This window comes from Schistocerca nitens, chromosome 5, assembly GCF_023898315.1.
Source record: "Schistocerca nitens isolate TAMUIC-IGC-003100 chromosome 5, iqSchNite1.1, whole genome shotgun sequence".
Classification (NCBI taxonomy): Eukaryota; Metazoa; Arthropoda; class Insecta; order Orthoptera; family Acrididae; genus Schistocerca; species Schistocerca nitens.
The window spans coordinates 442125558-442144495 of record NC_064618.1 but is presented as its reverse complement, the minus strand read 5'-3'; the positions used below and the strand labels follow the sequence as shown (position 1 = coordinate 442144495).

General features: G+C 41.6%; 1 protein-coding gene and 1 pseudogene across 1 annotated transcript in view; both read left to right on the top strand.

Moving 5' to 3' along the window:
- The window catches only part of LOC126260514 (paired box protein Pax-1-like), a 358843-nt gene that overhangs the window by 69259 nt on the left and 270646 nt on the right, over positions 1–18938 (top strand). The gene's annotated exons all lie outside the window — the stretch shown is intronic.
- On the top strand, positions 4188–4305 carry LOC126261524 (5S ribosomal RNA; annotated as a pseudogene).

Below are 18938 nucleotides of genomic sequence, written 5' to 3'. Positions count from 1 at the left end.
ATCTGTAAGGTTTCCCTCACATTCCCATCCGGCTCCTCGAGGGCCACTATCATATCTTATCGCTCCACATGCCTGGATATTACGTGATTCAACCAACCGGGAACATGTAGACTCACAATCTTGCCCCTTTCCACCACTATCAGTGGTAAAGTTATCTTAGCATGAGACATTCTCCGCGGTCCTTCACAGTGCTTATTAGCCGTCCGACGCAGCGCAAGTCCAAGTACTTTGTCATGTCCGATAAAGCGGTCACATGGTGACAACATCAAGGCGGTTCTAATCGTTTATGTACCCACTGATGGTATGTACGTGTACGAAATAGCGTCTACAACGAACTATTTCTTCCAGTTGTTTCACTATTTTTGTAAGTATATTTACCTGAAACCGATATTGAACGCTAAAAGTTGTTTCTGTAAACGAATTGGTAACTTATTGACAATAATTAAGATCAAATTAACATACAATTTTCACATTGTTATATGGGAACCCACAGTGATGATTACTATAACTTATTCCAATTACATAATTATAGTTAAATTTTAAATAAAATTTAAATGTCATGAGACATTAAGTCGGACTTAGAACTGAAATCTTCCTTCTTTTGTATTCCACGTTGTTACACAAATGATATTGACCATTTGTTGTGTTCACTCGGTTATTCGCTAAACATTTGCCTCTCTCTTTACCTTTTTTTGTGGGCGGTGGGAGTAAATCATGCGAAGTTCACGGTATCAAAATAACGGTGCAGAGCATTCATTCATAAAATGTTCAATACATTTATTCACTGAAGGGAATCAGTCGAGATAGGAGGGCAAGTTTCTCATAGTCGAATGCTTTATCAGCAGTGAGGTCGTATGAGACCCTTCCACGATGAATATCAGGACATAAGCCGCACAACAGACACCGCAAAATTTAAGTATCTGTTTCGTCTATTAGGTAAATCTTTTGGAACCTTCTTGAAACCAGTGTTACTAAGCGTTCTGGCGAATATCTTTTAAAATTTTCTTTGCTCACTGCGATTGACATTTCACCGTAACATTTATTTTTGAACTTTATATTCTTCAGGACCCGTCGCGTAATACGTCTCCAATGAAATTGTATATTATAATTCCAAATATGGTGCTAAGTTTGACTGATTTTATTTTTACAATAGGCCTATCTCGGCTGAATTGCTATCATCAAGTTATCTGTAAGTATTGGTACATAATTTTGGTACATTATATCTAATTTTATACGTAATTATTAAATAGATTTCATTGATATTCATTTTAGACATGTCTGATGATTTTGACGTCCGTGCTATATCGGTGATTATGTCACTGTCTATTTACCCGTTAGTTACGTTCCTTTGGTGTTGCTGGTTATCACCTTAACTGATAAGTTATTTTATGTTATTGTCAGATTATATTCTTTATATCAGTATTTTGGTGACAGATTATCTGATAGATAATCTAACGACACTGTATGGTTACAGGTAGTTCTGTTTATCTTTACTTTAATGTAACGGATGTCCAGGAAGTAAGGACGAATTTGAATTTTGCGCCATTTTGTCGTATGAAGGTTGGCAGCCGTGGTTTTTTGATGTTTGTTATCTGCGGTCCTCCCCATTACTAGCCTGATAGCTTTTGTCTGGTGACCATCTTTGTTTGATGTTTATGGAGCAGATGACAACTGAGCAAAGTATCCAAGTGATAAAAAGTTATTAAAAAATAATGAAAGTCCAACGGCAAATGTTCGTGAATTGAGTGTAACGTAATGCTGCTCCAACCGAATCATCAGTTCGGAAGCTGATCCAGAAGTTTGAGACCAAGGGTTCTGTTTCAAACATTAAGAAAACAGAACAACAGCGTTCTGTTAGAACACCAGAAAACATTACTGTCGTGCGTGACAATGTGACCGTAAGCCCCCAGAAAATCGGTTCGCCGACGAGCTCAACAATTGTATTTATCACCAAGTTCACTGCATGAAATCCTTTCAAAAGATCTCAAAATGCATTCGTACAAGATTCAACTTACACAACAATTGAAGCCTGCACATCACGGAAAGAGACATTGATTATCTTAATGGGTCTCGGCTTGACAAGCGGAGAACGAGAACTCTACAATAAGAATAATTTTCACAGATGAGGCGCACTTCCACCTCAGTGGGTATGTCAATAAACAGAACTGCACAATTTGGGGTAACGAAAATCCGCGAGTGACTGTGGAAAATGAGATGCATTCACAACGCACGACTGTGTGGTGTGCGTTCTGGGCAGCAGAAGTGATCGGCCCATAATTTTTTGAAAATGATCATGGAGCTGCCGTTACTGTGAACGGCGACCGTTACCGAAACATGTTTTCTGATTGTTTTTTTTACTCTTATTGATGAAAATGATGACTTTCGGTTTCAATAAGATGGAGCGACAGTCGTACATCCTGTGAAACGAGCGCTCTGCCGAACGAAAAGTCTCCTCAAAAAATTATCTCTTTGCGTGACAATCAGGAATGGCGTGCCAGGTCGTGCGATCTTACGCCTTGTGACTTTTTTTGTCGGTATTTATGAAATCAAAAGTGTACGTGAAGAAACCACTAACAGTACAACAATTGAATGATGAAATTAAAAGGGTTATTAACGGCATGCTACCAGATATTTGTGAACGCAACATCGAGAACTTCAGTGAACACATTGCTCGTTGCCTTGCGGTCTTGGGCTTCATACGGAGGATATAATTTTCAATTTTTCATACATAAATGGGAGAAGTTACTTAACGTGATTACAAAAAAATTACATTTACAATAAATTTTGTATGTTCTATAGCACTTTAATATTCGCCCCTAATTTCTTGGCACCCTCTAGGTATTGACGGTCGATTGTATAATGATTTTTTTCTTTTTTTTTGTGTGTTACATCTGTATCTATGCATTTTCTTTTTTATAATTGTACGTATGGTATTATTTACAAATTTTGGTGGTCCTGTTTCCTTAGTTGTTACATATTTTCCTTATTATATGCATGTCCATATGACATTACTGGATACTGTAATCTATTTTCGTAGACAAATTTCGGTATCTGCTAGTTTAGTCCTGTGTATTCGTTTGTATCCAATTATAAATGGAATTAAACATTTATTTCTTGTTATTTTTCTGCAATACGTTCTTTTTAATTTTCATAGGCGCGTCTTTCTATTTTCTTGTCGACTGGTCTTCTGGTTCTGTTGTAAATTTCATTTTAGGATGCAGTAGTGCATTCGGTGTATTGTCTCCATCTGTTGGCATTAGTGAATCATCGACGTATCTAAAATTATTTACGATTTTTTTAATCAACATGTCTGTATTGCTGAAAAGTTTTTCTTCTAGTGTGTTTAAGAATATATCTGCTATCGACCCAACTATGCTGCATTCCATGGCCTCTCCATCTGTTTGTGTATTTCTGAAGCGGGGGTGATGGTATCACCGAAAATGTTCTACATCGATCTAGTTTTGGTTGAAACATACGTACCGAGTGAGGTGGCTCCTGGTTAAGACACTGGACTTGCACCAGCAGGGCCGGTGGTCAGTTACCGATCCGGTTGTCAGGTTTTTGGTTTTTGAGTGGTTCGTCTGCAAATGCACTGCCGATTCTCTCGCCAAACCCAAACCTGCTCTACGGCTCAAGCCAGATCGGCGACGTCGTATCGTTAGCCGTAATGTACCTTTTACAAACATCCGCAACTTTTTTTCCCGGGTTCAGTACATCGTTGTCCTCCGTCCAGTTCTGTTACTCAGTGCGGTCGTGGTTAGAACATCAGTAATTTGTCGAAGTATATTTGCCGACACAAGACAAATCTGTTTGTAGTGCTGTAAGGAGCAGCTCCTTGCATTACGGCGATATTTGCGTTCGCAGCGCCTGGAGCACAGGAATTCCGTGGAGGCAGCAGGTGACGACAGGAGAGGCGAGGCCCACATGACTGCCTGCATTAGCCGGCTGCTCCTTACAAGGGGCGCAGGTGGCCGCGAACGCCGCGCGGGCGTCCGAAACCAGCGGAACTATCCGCGCGCGAGTACTTTCGTTCATTTCAAGGACATTCTTCACATAGGTCTGTGGACGTATAAATGTACTGCTACTGAACATCTCATTGGGAAAGTTTATCGTGCCACAAAGGAAGTAACGCGTTCGAGAGCGAAAGTTCAGATGAGAGTCATTAGTTAATTTACTCGTTATTTCTAGGCAACGGCCTTGCCGCAGTGGATACACCGGTTCCCATGAGGTCACCAAAGTTAAGCGCTGTCGGGCGTGGTCGGCACTTGGATGGGTGACCATCCAGGCCGCCATGCACTGTTGCCATTTTTCGGGGTGCACTCAGCCTCGTGATGCCAATTGGGGAGCTATTGGACCGACTAGTAGCGGCTTCGGTCAAGAATACCATCTGACGAACGGGAGAGCGGTGTGCTGACCCCACGCCCCTCCTATCCGCATCCTCCACCGAGGATGACACGGCGGTCGGATGGTCCCGGTAGGCCACTTGTGGCCTGAAGACGGAGTACTTAAAAAACTCGTTATTTCTAAGCCAACCAAACCTGTAGAAAGTCAAGTCTGTTCTACAAATTCTTCGTTTTTTACTACCGATTCTAATCTTCCAGTCTTTTGTATTTGAAATACAAGGGACGGTCAAAATGTTTCCGTTAGAAGGCCGTACAGTCCAGAATCTTTATGCCAATGAGGCAAGATCACCATGAGCATCGAGGCAATCATCCCGCCGAAGCAACAGGTTGAAGATGCCCGATTCGAGAAACGCTGTGTCCTGCTGTGTGAAAGAGTCCGTAACTGCCTACTGCACGTCATCGTACGACGTGATTCGTCGACCCGTCAAGGGCTTTTTTAAGGGACCGAAGGCTTGATAATCGCACGGGGAGAGATAAGAACTATAGAGCGGGTGCTCGAGTGTCTCCCAATTGAATTGGCATAATTTCCGTGATACGTCATTTGCGATATGGGGCGTCTTGTGTCGAATCGCGACCAGCACGGACATTGGCGCACCATTCCACAAAGGTGGTTTTCGACAAACATGCTGCCCCATACACAATACTCATACTCGGATGCATGTCTACCTGTTTCCCACTTCCGGCATTCAAGAAAAGAATAACAGTACGTTGGTCCTGCTTGAACGCATTTGGCAATAACGTCGTCATAGTTCACGTTTCTGCATTTACCGCATGCATTTCAGAAAGACACAAACGGCACACTAATCCTTTGACTACATGTCGCTGCTTATATACGCGTATTTGAGTCAGGCTACGTTGCATACACGCTTCAGCAACGTCCTCTAATGGAAACTTTTTGATCGACCCTTGAAACTGAAGTTTAGTTCAAATACTCAGCAGGAACTCCGGATTAGGGATAAATAGACAACCAACGGAAACATAGAGGTACACAATCGTGGCTAAAGAGAGATCTGGTGCAAGAACATCCAAGCAAAACCTGAGCGTAGCACAAGTTCCAGTACCAGAATTACCAGTAATTAACATTACTTTGAAGAGGCGTTAATTTACTGCTTGTAAAATTTGTTGAAAAATCTTGGTTGCACACAGCTGTATTTATAAATGTACTACACAACCAGTTTCAGTGTTACACAGACCATCTTCAGCTACCTACATACAACGAGAAACCGAAATAAGGCACAATGATCATTACAAAAACAATCGTAAATGTAGCAATAAACATTCATAAACTATTGAGAATTTACATCGTGACATCGTAATTAGATGTGTGACAACCCATAATCGCTATGAAGCATCATGTTACAAATCAACATCTCTATTCAACCATTCGTCAGGTGCACATACAGCTTATTGTAAATCTCTGTTGAAGCACGAGCAATACTGATGCAACACTTGATCTACAGTCGTCAGTACATCGTCAAAGACGGTATGATGCCAGAAAGAGATACCACACAGAACCAAAGACACTCTGTCGTTTTTATCAGCAATACCGACTCAACAAACCGTACATTTATACAGTTGAGGAGCTTACTATTGTTGACTCAACAACAGTAAGGTTTCAGATATCGAGTTGCCACTTGTCATAAAACCAGTAGAGTGCTCTCTGATTCTGTATAGTAGATTTCCTTCTATTTTGTTATCCTTAATGATGTATTTATGACAGAAGATCACATGTGACGTCGATACAGCACAAATTTACTCTATACTCCTGTGTGCGCCTGATTTATAGTTGAATGGATATGTCGATTTGTAACGTGATGCTTAATAGTGATTATGCGTTCTCACACATGTCGTCATGACATAACAGTGTAAGTTTGTAATGGCTCCTTGTGCTTTTTTTGGTTTTTCGTTGTATTTAGACACCTGAAGATGTCTCCTAATAAATAAAACTGGTTGCGGAGTAAACTGGTTAACGCAGGTGAGGGCAACCATTATTTTTCAACAATTACGAGCAAGTAACTAAAGAGTAGTCTAAGCGGAAACAAGCCCCTAGGGAATATCTGATAACTAGGCTGTAGCGAGAAGATACTGAAGTCGTTCGCAGTAAACACAGGACTGACTGTGACATGGCCTCTTCGGTAGAGACACGACATCAAACGAAAACTATGTATACCTTAATACTCATGAGTCGTATTGTAAGAAGAGCAGCGTACTCGTGAAAGTTTCGAAAGAAAAGTAGTGATACCTTGACATACCTATACTTATCCTTGACAAAAAAAAGTTAGAGTAGATACTCTCTATCGGTTCCCTCTCTCCGTCTCTCTTTTTAAAATCTTTCTACAGGGTGACCAAATTAAAATTTGCTTTGGAAATACGAGTATTTCATGCGCCTTGAACTAGGCAACCCAACGTACATAATCCACGTCTGGGGCGGATAATGTAAGTCAGGTTGCCTATCTTAAAGAGCATGAAGTAATCATACAAGACAGCTTTACTTACAGAAGCAGCAAATTTTCATAGGTTTTAAATAGAAAAAATCCAGCATTAAACTAAGCAATGTTCTGATTTTCATTAGCACCCAAAAATAAATTAATTAAATCTTACATAAACTTCCTATTCTTCCGCCATACAGTCACTCAAAAACAATAGTTTATCCATTCGCTTCGTTGATAGTCTGTTACGTGACTTTGAGTACTTGTTAGCTGTCTGAAAATAACGCTCGGAGAGCGCTGGTGTCAGTGGAATTGCCAGGTACTCGTCGACTGCCTTACACAATTGGCGGATAGAACTTCATTGTCTTCCAATTGCTCTATGGGATTACAAAGCTATAGCCAAATAAAAGCTCATACCATATTTTTGATCAATCACAGCGTATTCTAAAGAGGTGACTGCTTCTTCTTCTTTTTTGTTTGTTTGATGTGTGCTAATGTCTTCTGGTGACTTTGAAAGTCATACACCGGTTCAAGAGAAGAATCACTACACGGTTCACTGCTAGGTTCAAATAAATGCCTTATTGTAAATGTTGCACAAGCTCTGCGGGGTAACGCAGCATGCCTTTTTGTGACTTGCAGGTTTCTATTCAACAATAAGAGCTGAGGGCAGCACAGGGCACCACACTACCAAGCTCGCTTTCGCTTGCGCCACGCAGTGTGCCAAAAACTGCAGCTGACTATCAGACGGAAACTAATGGAGTTTAATGTGTATAAAGAATAAAAGAACTGGTGTAGGTTAACCATGTGGGCACCAGTCACTGTAGTCAGTCAACAGCTTCAAATGGCTTGTAGTACTTGTCTGGAGCGATTCGCGGTATAGCGACCACATAAATGTAGTCCTTTGGAAGGCGGCTACCACACTAGCGTTTGTAGGTATAATAATGCTGCGATCCACCCATGTAGGAGATGGATCAACGGAAGGGAGAGAGAGAGAGAGAGTGGGAGACTGGAGTCAAAGAAGAGCGTGTGATTCTTTATGGGTTAGTTTAGTCAGAACAACACGTTCACAGATACGCCGAACCAATTACAGTGCACTACGAGAAAAACACGTTGTGGATCACGGAAAGCCTTTATCTCAAAATTCCGAATGTTGAACACAACGCCCAGCCAGTGTAGTTACCATCCCCTTTTTTATGTTGTGTTATAGTCTTCCATAATAAATAAGATCGTCACCTTTTTAGAGATTCTTCCTCCGCAATTCGTGACAACAAAACTACTCCTATGCACTCGCTGTCTGTGGCCAATAGGGAACATGGGGGAGGAACCAATGTTGCCTGTTGGCCGTCGCCGTAGTGTGTCAACATATCTCGTAAGTTCTCTCTCGTGACGGCACGCAGGCTGCTAGGACGTGTTTTTTTTTTCCTGTTTCCTTTGCAGACCTCGTTCCTAAATGGGCAGACGTTCCTAAATAGGACAGGTAATCGCCTATCGACCCTGCCAAGAGTGGTTGACGGATTTTCAAACCTTTTGGGCAAACTCAAATGTAACCCGAGTGCGAAACAAATTTAGTCCACGGAAAACTTAATCTTCTCTTTGAACACTCCCTATGACTGCCCATGTCTTTTCTGTTCTGGTTAGTTACATTTCGTACTTGTACAGTTTCCACGATCCAGTACTAATAATTTTGTTACTCCCTCCAACAGCGACGTAGCGTAATGAACGTAGTGGAAATTCTTCTTACGCAGGCTAATGCGAAAACTTCATCTTTCTTCAAGCGTACCATTTGAAAATGAAATATGAAGTGCGTGGGGTAAGGGGATGATTTCGCAATCTCCGCTATCCAGCGCTTCCAACGCACCGTTTTTTGTGGCGTACGAATGTATATTGCTAGACGTTAAAATTGCATCAGAATGAAGGCGGCTTACTATAACTGTCAAATACGCATGAAGTATTGTAACCTCCCCTCTGTATTTGTTTCTGTCTGAAATTTAGCCCAACTTTACCTCCAATAGCTTTACAAAAAAATGGTTCAAATGGCTCTGAGCACTATGGGACTCAACTGCTGAGGTCATTAGTCCCCTAGAACTGAGAACTAGTTAAACCTAACTAACCTAAGGACATCACACACATCCATGCCCGAGGCAGGATTCGAACCTGCGACCGTAGCGGTCTCGCGGCTCCAGACTGCAGCGCCAGAACCGCGCGGCCACTTCGGCCGGCAGCTTTACAAAAATATGAGTTAAAGAACTGTAAGTAATAAACATTTACAAAATTCGAGAATATACGAATTAAGTGATCAATAGAATTCACCACAGCTTGGTTATCATGTTTCATTATGTCTATGAGAACGTTTTGCAGAGGGCTCTTTTGAAAGTTTTTATGTCACATTTTGTATTGTAGTAGTATTGGTGATCTACACTGTTTTTGTAGCACACAAGGAATAGGTTATAGTAGCTATGTCACACAAGGCCTATATTTCTGAAGCAAAGTCACTTATTGCAGTAGTAATTTACACGATGAAAGCAGGTAGAAGAATGTCCTTGTCACAAACGGCCCAACTTTCTTTAGCTCGTTGCAATTATGTCACTGTTGTGGGAAGTTATGTGGAAGCAAACTCAGTGGGAATAAAAACAGTTATCAACTGACAACCCCACATATGCACAGACAGTATAATGTGTAGTAGTACCTGCTTGAAGCAGACTGTAGATCCATTGGTAACTCCAGATCCATCTTGTTTTTCGAAGAGTTCCTTATGAAAGCCAGTCACAGCTTGTATCAGGGAAGCACGCCAACATTTGGCAAAGAATATTTCAGTATATAATAAGTAGACATGTGTCTTCTGGCCTGGCAAGTCTCAATCATTTGTGATGAATGGTCAGTTAGTTACAATTGTTACATTTACAAGACACAGTTACCTTTATTAAGAACAGAGTAATAATATTTTACATCGTTGTGCATATGAAATGCACGTGTAGTGTAACGGCAACAACAGGTTTCTACACTCCTGGAAATTGAAATAAGAACACCGTGAATTCATTGTCCCAGGAAGGGGAAACTTTATTGACACATTCCTGGGGTCAGATACATCACATGATCACACTGACAGAACCACAGGCACATAGACACAGGCAACAGAGCATGCACAATGTCGGCACTAGTACAGTGTATATCCACCTTTCGCAGCAATGCAGGCTGCTATTCTCCCATGGAGACGATCGTAGAGATGCTGGATGTAGTCCTGTGGAACGGCTTGCCATGCCATTTCCACCTGGCGCCTCAGTTGGACCAGCGTTCGTGCTGGACGTGCAGACCGCGTGAGACGACGCTTCATCCAGTCCCAAACATGCTCAATGGGGGACAGATCCGGAGATCTTGCTGGCCAGGGTAGTTGACTTACACCTTCTAGAGCACGTTGGGTGGCACGGGATACATGCGGACGTGCATTGTCCTGTTGGAACAGCAAGTTCCCTTGCCGGTCTAGGAATGGTAGAACGATGGGTTCGATGACGGTTTGGATGTACCGTGCACTATTCAGTGTCCCCTCGACGATCACCAGTGGTGTACGGCCAGTGTAGGAGATCGCTCCCCACACCATGATGCCGGGTGTTGGCCCTGTGTGCCTCGGTCGTATGCAGTCCTGATTGTGGCGCTCACCTGCACGGCGCCAAACACGCATACGACCAACATTGGCACCAAGGCAGAAGCGACTCTCATCGCTGAAGACGACACGTCTCCATTCGTCCCTCCATTCACGCCTGTCGCGACACCACTGGAGGCGGGCTGCACGATGTTGGGGCGTGAGCGGAAGACGGCCTAACGGTGTGCGGGACCGTAGCCCAGCTTCATGGAGACGGTTGCGAATGGTCCTCGCCGATACCCCAGGAGCAACAGTGTCCCTAATTTGCTGGGAAGTGGCGGTGCGGTCCCCTACGGCACTGCGTAGGATCCTACGGTCTTGGCGTGCATCCGTGCGTCGCTGCGGTCCGGTCCCAGGTCGACGGGCACGTGCACCTTCCGCCGACCACTGGCGACAACATCGATGTACTGTGGAGACCTCACGCCCCACGTGTTGAGCAATTCGGCGGTACGTCCACCCGGCCTCCCGCATGCCCACTATACGCCCTCGCTCAAAGTCCGTCAACTGCACATACGGTTCACGTCCACGCTGTCGCGGCATGCTACCAGTGTTAAAGACTGCGATGGAGCTCCGTATGCCACGGCAAACTGGCTGACACTGACGGCGGCGGTGCACAAATGCTGCGCAGCTAGCGCCATTCGACGGCCAACACCGCGGTTCCTGGTGTGTCCGCTGTGCCGTGCGTGTGATCATTGCTTGTACAGCCCTCTCGCAGTGTCCGGAGCAAGTATGGTGGGTCTGACACACCGGTGTCAATGTGTTCTTTTTTCCATTTCCAGGAGTGTATGTCTACAAAAAGGTGAGAAAAAATGGAATCGTCGTTTTATAACAATGAATTACAGAAACATCAGACAAGTAAATCATGTGAAATAGTGTACAATAATAGTCATGACAAGAAACAATTATTGTATGTGAACAGACTGACCTACAGAAAGTCTAAATCTATTCACACCACTGTGTTTGTGTGTTCACCAGTAAAAAATATACAAAAGTATAGGGAGTAAGAACGAGGCACATAATGATAGTGAACACACAAAAGAAATAAATGCACGAGGATGATGGTCACACACTCAGATAAGGAGAAGACAAATATATAATTAGGAAAAACTTGGGATTGGGGAGTAACCAAGGTTCACATCAACGAATACTTTATGCTATCAGTTTATTATTACACCTAATATGGTCAGTCATTAGCATTCAATCCCACAATTGATCTTTCAACAAATATCACTGTTTACTCTATCTCTTTGCTTCTTTCTGTCATATATTTCATACATTCTTATAAGTTCATATTATTTAGCACCATTGCCCTACCTAACCGTTTGTCATCTCAAATTCATTTCTTAACCATTTCTTTGCTCAAGTATATATTGTGCAGCTTCCTTCCTTACCTTTTCCTCTTTACTTCCACCTTACACGCCTTTCATGACTTCTTATACAACTTTCATAACATATGAGAGCTCCCTACAGTACTGCACTTAATTATTATACTAATGGTATCACATCCTACATAACAATTTATACAGAGGATATGCGTTATACGGAATTCAATAAATAACATAGCTGTAAAAGGCAAATTCAACCGGAAATTTCCGTAAGGTAAAGCAATGCATGTTTGTATGTTACATCTTATGTACATATAAGAGGCCAGTTAATTTGCAATGTCACACATTTTCGTAGAAAAAATATGTATAAAGGAATCTTACCCTATGCCATGGCAAAAAGAATAAAGCTTAAAAGTAAAAACAAATCTTCATTATATTCTTTGTTCCTGCAGAACCCCCTTTTCCTTATTCCACTTATTGTCTACCCATGTCATCTTTATTTCGAAATTTTCCAAACACCTAGAGTAATGGACAGTATTGCTATGATATCGTTTTATATATATGTAAAGTTTGTCTGTTTGACAAAGAAACGGCAGATTATTTCTACAGAATTCAGTAGAAGTTAAAGATTGCGTGCATGTAGCTATATACAAATCAGATAAAGAGTCATTCATCAACAGAAACAAGAAAATAGACACTACACGAAGACAAGTCACAGTAAGTTCAATGAGATACCATATGCTAAAAGAGTGTGTCGCAGTACAGAGTAGCAATCAATGCTGAGCCAAATCTTCGCAAGACTTTTTTGCTGTGCGAAAATGGAGAGAAAAACATACACTTCTCGAATTATAGTAAAACTGGCGTAATTGTCACATGTGTTATTCCGATGAAAACAAAAAACATTGTATGTTTAGTAAAAGGTTGAATATTTGCATCAGATAATAATAAACTCCACATCATAGAAAAATCTGTGTCTTCTCAAATCACCTTACCTTCATTCACTATTGTTATTAGCCACATATTGTCAGCAACTTACATTTTGCCGGCCGGAGTGGCCGAGCGGTTCTAGGCGCTACAGTCTGGAGCCGCGCGACCGCTACGGTCGCAGGTTCAAGTCCTGCCTCGGGCATGGATGTGTGTGATGTCCTTAGGTTAGTTTCCACATAGACAACGCCTCATAGCTTAAATCGTAAATATTGCAGTTCAATAAACACAACTTCACCACATGACGAAAGTCCCTGAAAAACATCTTTCCAGACAACACAATTACTACCGTAACGCCTTTATATATAATCGTAAGAGAAATGTTATATGTCTCTGTATTATCATCACTGTGTACAAGCCAAAAATATTTCTCAGGTGAACAACACATTGCTGATAATCTGTGTTTCCTAAAAGAACTGGTTTAAGAAATACTGTCAATGTTAGTTTTATTAGAAATTATTTGTTCTTATTCGGATTCTAGATGAAATTTCGCAGTTCGTAGCAGTTTTTTTAGAGTACGCGCCGTGACAGCAAATTGCTTGATTCGTTGCGTGATAAACGAAGTTCGTTGCGCGAAGACAGTCGCTCGATTCTTGTCGAAAGTTTCCAGCCGAGTGACGGTAGTCGTCCTGGCATGCGGTGCAATAGCATTGTTTTTTCGCTAACTGTTGCTGTGTGCTGTAATGCAAAAACTATTTTCGAAGCATTGCTTATCGCCAACTGTTGCTGTGCGTTGTAACGCAAGAACTATTTTAGAAATAGGTGACGTGTAGTTCTATTATCTGGGTACGCTCAGAAATTACCTTTATCAAAACAATCATCATTCAACTGCGAGAATTGTGCCTCATACGGACGGTGTCGGTTATCCCATCTGTAATTGTTTCTATGATTGTGTTTGTTATGCTAGTTGCCATACTTTTTTGTTTTCACGCGGTACAAAAGCATCATGCGTGTCATGCTTTATGTTGTGATTGCTATTATGTTTTCTCGTTAAGCTTTTGTCAATGTCTAGTTCCAGTTCCTGAGGTAATATTTGAAATGCTTCTAAATCATGTTTACATCTGCCGGCCAAAATTACATGTCTCAAGTGTGTAGATAACTTTGTTAAACAAACTGTATGGGTTTGATAATTACTGATTTCCGCGTACCATGTCTACAAAGTATTTTGCTGCGCTGGAGAAGTGAGGCTGTCCAAAATTTCGTGACGTTATAATGCTGTGTTTTACCCGATTTTGTGTGGCCTGCGACAACTAGGTTGACAAAAATGCTCGACAGAAATCATTTAGGCTTTGCATTCTCTGGCTACTGAGCGCATGCTTGCCCCAGGTTCATTTTCCAAATTACCGTAGAGAAATTCTAATTGTGTTCAAATGGCAAATTGATGGTAAAGAATGTATATAAGAAGTGATCAATCCAAACTTGTGGGGGGGTGTGGGGGTGTGGTGAATTTCGTTACTGTAATTCCTGAAAACATTGAATTTACGTACTATTAGAAAGTGTTTGTAACTGAAGTTACCATTTCTATATGAACCACATTGTTCCCTATTACACCATATCGGCGATTCATTGTCGTATATGGGTGTCTAATGCCGTTCTCATGGAAAATCATCTAAACGCCATAAACCTCTATGGTCACTAAAGTTTTTTGAATGTGAATGTACACGGTCAGATTCGTCCTTCCCAACGTCGCGGTTAAGCTTTCTTTCAAGACACTCCACTTTTTCATTTATGATATTTCTATAACGCTTGTTTTGCTGATTAATTGTCTCCTTGTCGTCTTTAAAATTTGTTAGTGACTGGTATCCTACTGTGTCTGGAAATTGTACTGGCAATGCGTCATTTGAATCTCTATCTGCAGTGGCTGACAAATTTGCCATTTTCTTTACGGTTTCAACAACTTATTCTTTAATTCTGCTTAACTGTTCTTTTTGTTCTTCAGAATTTAGTGTCAAAGTTTGCAGTTGTTCGCTAGTTTCTTTTTCCGTTGTGTTCTGATGTTCGGTGTAACTATTGCACTCGGCACCACAATGTTGACTTTAGCTAAGAATTCGTCCACGCTGTGACGCCTATTTGTTTTCCAGTTATCCTGTTTTCCTCCAAGGTCATGTAATCTAGTTGAGAAACTGCCAATTCTTGGTTGAACGTAATTTTTAATTTCTTCCCTGCGTGAATTACTATTTTCTACCTGTGATTTCCTGTTCTCTTCCCGAGATTCTTTTTGTTTCTTCCCTAAGTGACTTCTTTATTTTCATCTTGTGTTTCTTTAAGCATCTAACGAATTGATTCTAGAAAATATGTTGGTTCCGCACAGTGTGGTTCTGTGCGATTGTTCACTGAAGGTGATGTGTTCGTTTAAGATACACTGACACAATAGCCGATTCTGATGTGTCTGTTAGCAGCTGTAAAATTTCGCACGACTTTCGCGACTTTTGTAAGCTTTCGTTGGACTATGGCGACTTGTCGCCGACCGACTCAACTTCAGAATTTGCATGTTCTTTACCCATCATTTGTTCTCTCTCGTTGCTGTTCGCTAAATTGGTTAATAATTGTCGATCGGCGCAATATCCTGCAATCTCATGTAAATTATTGGTAGTTGCTAATTGGTCAAGGTTGTTTATCTCATCCCTTACCGTATTGTTATTTTGTAACACCCTCTTTTGTCTTGTGCTATGACGAACTTTTATATTATTTGCTGTTGTGCCAAACATGATGAAATACTGTTTTTTGGTAAAATAGAATTGCTGCAATGACCAAACAAACAAAACTCTACTATCGCACACGCAGATATTGAACAAGGAGTGAAAACCGCTCAAAACCTGTACTATTATGCCAACTGTTTACGTAATAAAGTAATCAAAGGTCACACGACCAAAATTTCACAAATTGAACATAAAATTTTAAATGAATTATCTGTAAAGAAGTATAACATAAGTAAAAGTAGCACAGCGGTATTTTTGCTTTCCGAAATCCAACACTATTTGACTACGTGTTGCCAAAAGAACCAACGAACTAACCTGGCACCAAGGTCGATACGTGTAACCTCCCCACTTTATTTTTTTTCTACATGAAATTTAGCCCAACTTCACCTCCCACTCTATAAAAGTCTACGTATTACCAAATCTATGTATTCGCAAATGTCATCCAACTTAAACTCGTATGATAACCTTTGACAAAACAGAACTTAATTTGAATTTAACTGTAACTAACCTGAGTACAACTTGTCTTTATATTAAATGTGCTGCTGAAGTAAAACAGTTATCTGGCCCATAATCAAAATTTCCACTTACCTCGCTTTTTGACAACATTGTTACAGTTTTGTCGAAAGCATAACAGCAAACAGCAAGCAGGCAGCGGCTAAGCTAGATTTCTATTTCTAAATAAATATTCAAACTGTTGCATACCACTTGGTGGAGTGCAGTACAACGTAATGATAAACAGTGGGGTAGGGAGAGTAACTATTCCTATGAAATGATATTCCAAGAAAACGATTTTAGAATGACGTATGTATTGAAAACGACAGAGTAAAGCTTCACGTAATCGCCAAAAACTACATTGGTCTGAACAATACTATGCTTAACGAAGTGAACAGTGTTTTAAAAAGGGTACAATATTAACAGAGAATTTCTATAAAAGTCAGACAACTTAATCAGTTGATATCTTTATGCCTGGCTCAGGGATGTGGGGTTGTCTTTCTCTCAGCTCTTAGCAAGTGAACGAAGTTAACCAGCTGCCAATAATCATTTCTACAAATTATAAGCGCAGTGCTGCAGTCTTACCTCAAACTTTTTATTTTAAGAAAATAACATTATTCACAATTTATATTCCTTTCACACTTCTATATAAGCATCATATCCACCCTTGCTATCCTTTAGAGTAGATCTTTCTTCATCTAACAGTTACAGTCACAAGACTCTACTCAATGGGTTTATCACTCAGAAATCGCATTTGAATGTTGTTTGTGAGAAGGTTATGTTATTGCTCGTGCAGCAAGAAGGAGAGAAATTTCGGAATTCAACAGCCACAGGATCGGATGCTTGCCGAGACTCTGGTTTACTGTTCCCCGGCACTGCTGATCGCGTTTCACGACTTCCGTGGAAAGACGTGAACGGTGTTTTCAGGAGGGCCACAATCAGCGGATCTTAAAGGCCTCGCAGGACTGTCACCCGGGTGATTGCACAGGGTGATCCCTTGATGATGTTACAAATTTCCAACGATGACGGAGAACGGTAAATGCACTAATTTCAGTTAAGGAACCCGTGTACGGAAACGACTGAGACGAAAGATAAGAGCGAAAACCGTTGTGATACCTCTGACAGTGGAATATACGTACCCACGTTGTTGCTGCTAAAATTTTAGAGTAGGCAACTTCCAGAGGCGTTAGTATGGACCAAAACAAGAAAACAAAAATGTCCAGTAAACAATGGGTCTAAAGTGCATACATTAAGAGCTTAGATCACTTGGTCATATTTGTGTCTGTAAAACACATCTCTTCTACTAAACAAGTCTCCAAGCTCTTAAGGTACGCATTTTAGAGCTCATATTTACTGGACTTCTTTTAGTTTTGGTCTATATTACCTCCCCCAAAAATACGGAAACCAAAGAGCTTGCAGTGGAAGAGATTGTTCACAGTATCGAAGGTGGGCAAGTGCTCACAGCTCGTAAGTTATGGGTTTTAGAGCCCGTTTTTGCACGAAATGTTTTCTTGTTTTGGTCTGAAGGTTGCCTACACTAGAATCTATTCCACTAACAGAGGTATCAGGACAGTTTCTCTTATAACTTTTGACTCGGTTGTTTCAGGACCAGGTTCCCTTAAATCAAGTTGATGCATTTACCTTTGTCCATCGTGCCTGAAACTCTGTAACATCATCACAGAATGACGCTGTACGTTCGCTCGGCTGTGCTGGATTGCGCAGCCACGTTACGTGTGAGGCAACGGTTTGTTTGCAGTAAGACTAGAATCCATACGGTCGGTTCGACTACGTCTGGAGCACCTCAGACCGTTAGCACGACGACCATTGTTGCGGCTATCCTTGATCCGGCACCAGAGAGAAGCGTGACCAACGACAGCACTGGACATAAGTGGTATCACATCGCTTTTTTTTTCAGATGAATTGCCGTTCTGTTTACATTATCTTGTATGCTGAAAGAGAACAGCCGTTTCCAGCTTGCATTTGTCATCGAGATACACCCAGTGCCTCTGGTACACATAGACGGTAATTTAGATTTCTGTTGTTACATTCCTGACGTGTTAAGTTCGGTGGCTGTGCTCCATCTTCAAGGTCTCCGTGGTGTTAAATGGTTCAAATGGCTCTGACCACTATGGGACTCAACTTCTGAGGTCATCAGTCCCCTAGGACTTATAACTACTTAAACCTAACTAACCTAAGGACATCACACACATCCATGCCCGAGGCAGGATTCGAACCTGCGATCGCAGCGGTCTCGCGGTTCCAGACTGTAGCGCCTAGAACCGCTCGGCCACAAGGCCGGCTCCGTGGCGTTATTTATCAATGAGATAACACAAGACCCCGTGCTTCGCATGGTATGCTGATCTATTTCGATGCAGTAGGTGTTCGAATGTTGCCGCGGGCAGCACGTTCTCCGGGGCTCTCATCCATTGAATACATCTGGTTATGGACTGCTCGCCGGCTACTATAATTGATGAACAGTGGCGTGCAACTGAGGCAGCGTGGAACGAGGTGCCAATGTCTTTACTGCCAGCTCAGTTTGACACCACGCCCAGCCGATTTAGAGCCTTTGCTGCTGCAATAGGGCTGTGTACTATATTTCGCACCAAATCACCTGCATATTTAATCACGTATTCTTCCTATGTAACTACGGGGTGTTCAAAAGTCTCTCCGCAGTGCCGTATGATTGTTAGCCGCGCATGCCGTATGATCGTTCGCCTGCCTGGGTTACTTCCGTCAGTAGTATCGTTGGTGTGTGTCGTTACGTCTTGACATGAACGTTTAAGTTCAGTTCCTTTGTTCGTCTGTTTCATTTTTGTCAGTGTTAAAATGCTAACCATTGAAGAGCGTGTGGTTTTTAGTCGAAAAAGTGTTCAAAGCTGGCGGTAAATACACAGTTTCAGTTCGTCAAACATTTAATTCAGTTTTCCCGGAGACAACACTCCCACATCGCGATACTGTGCGAGATTTGA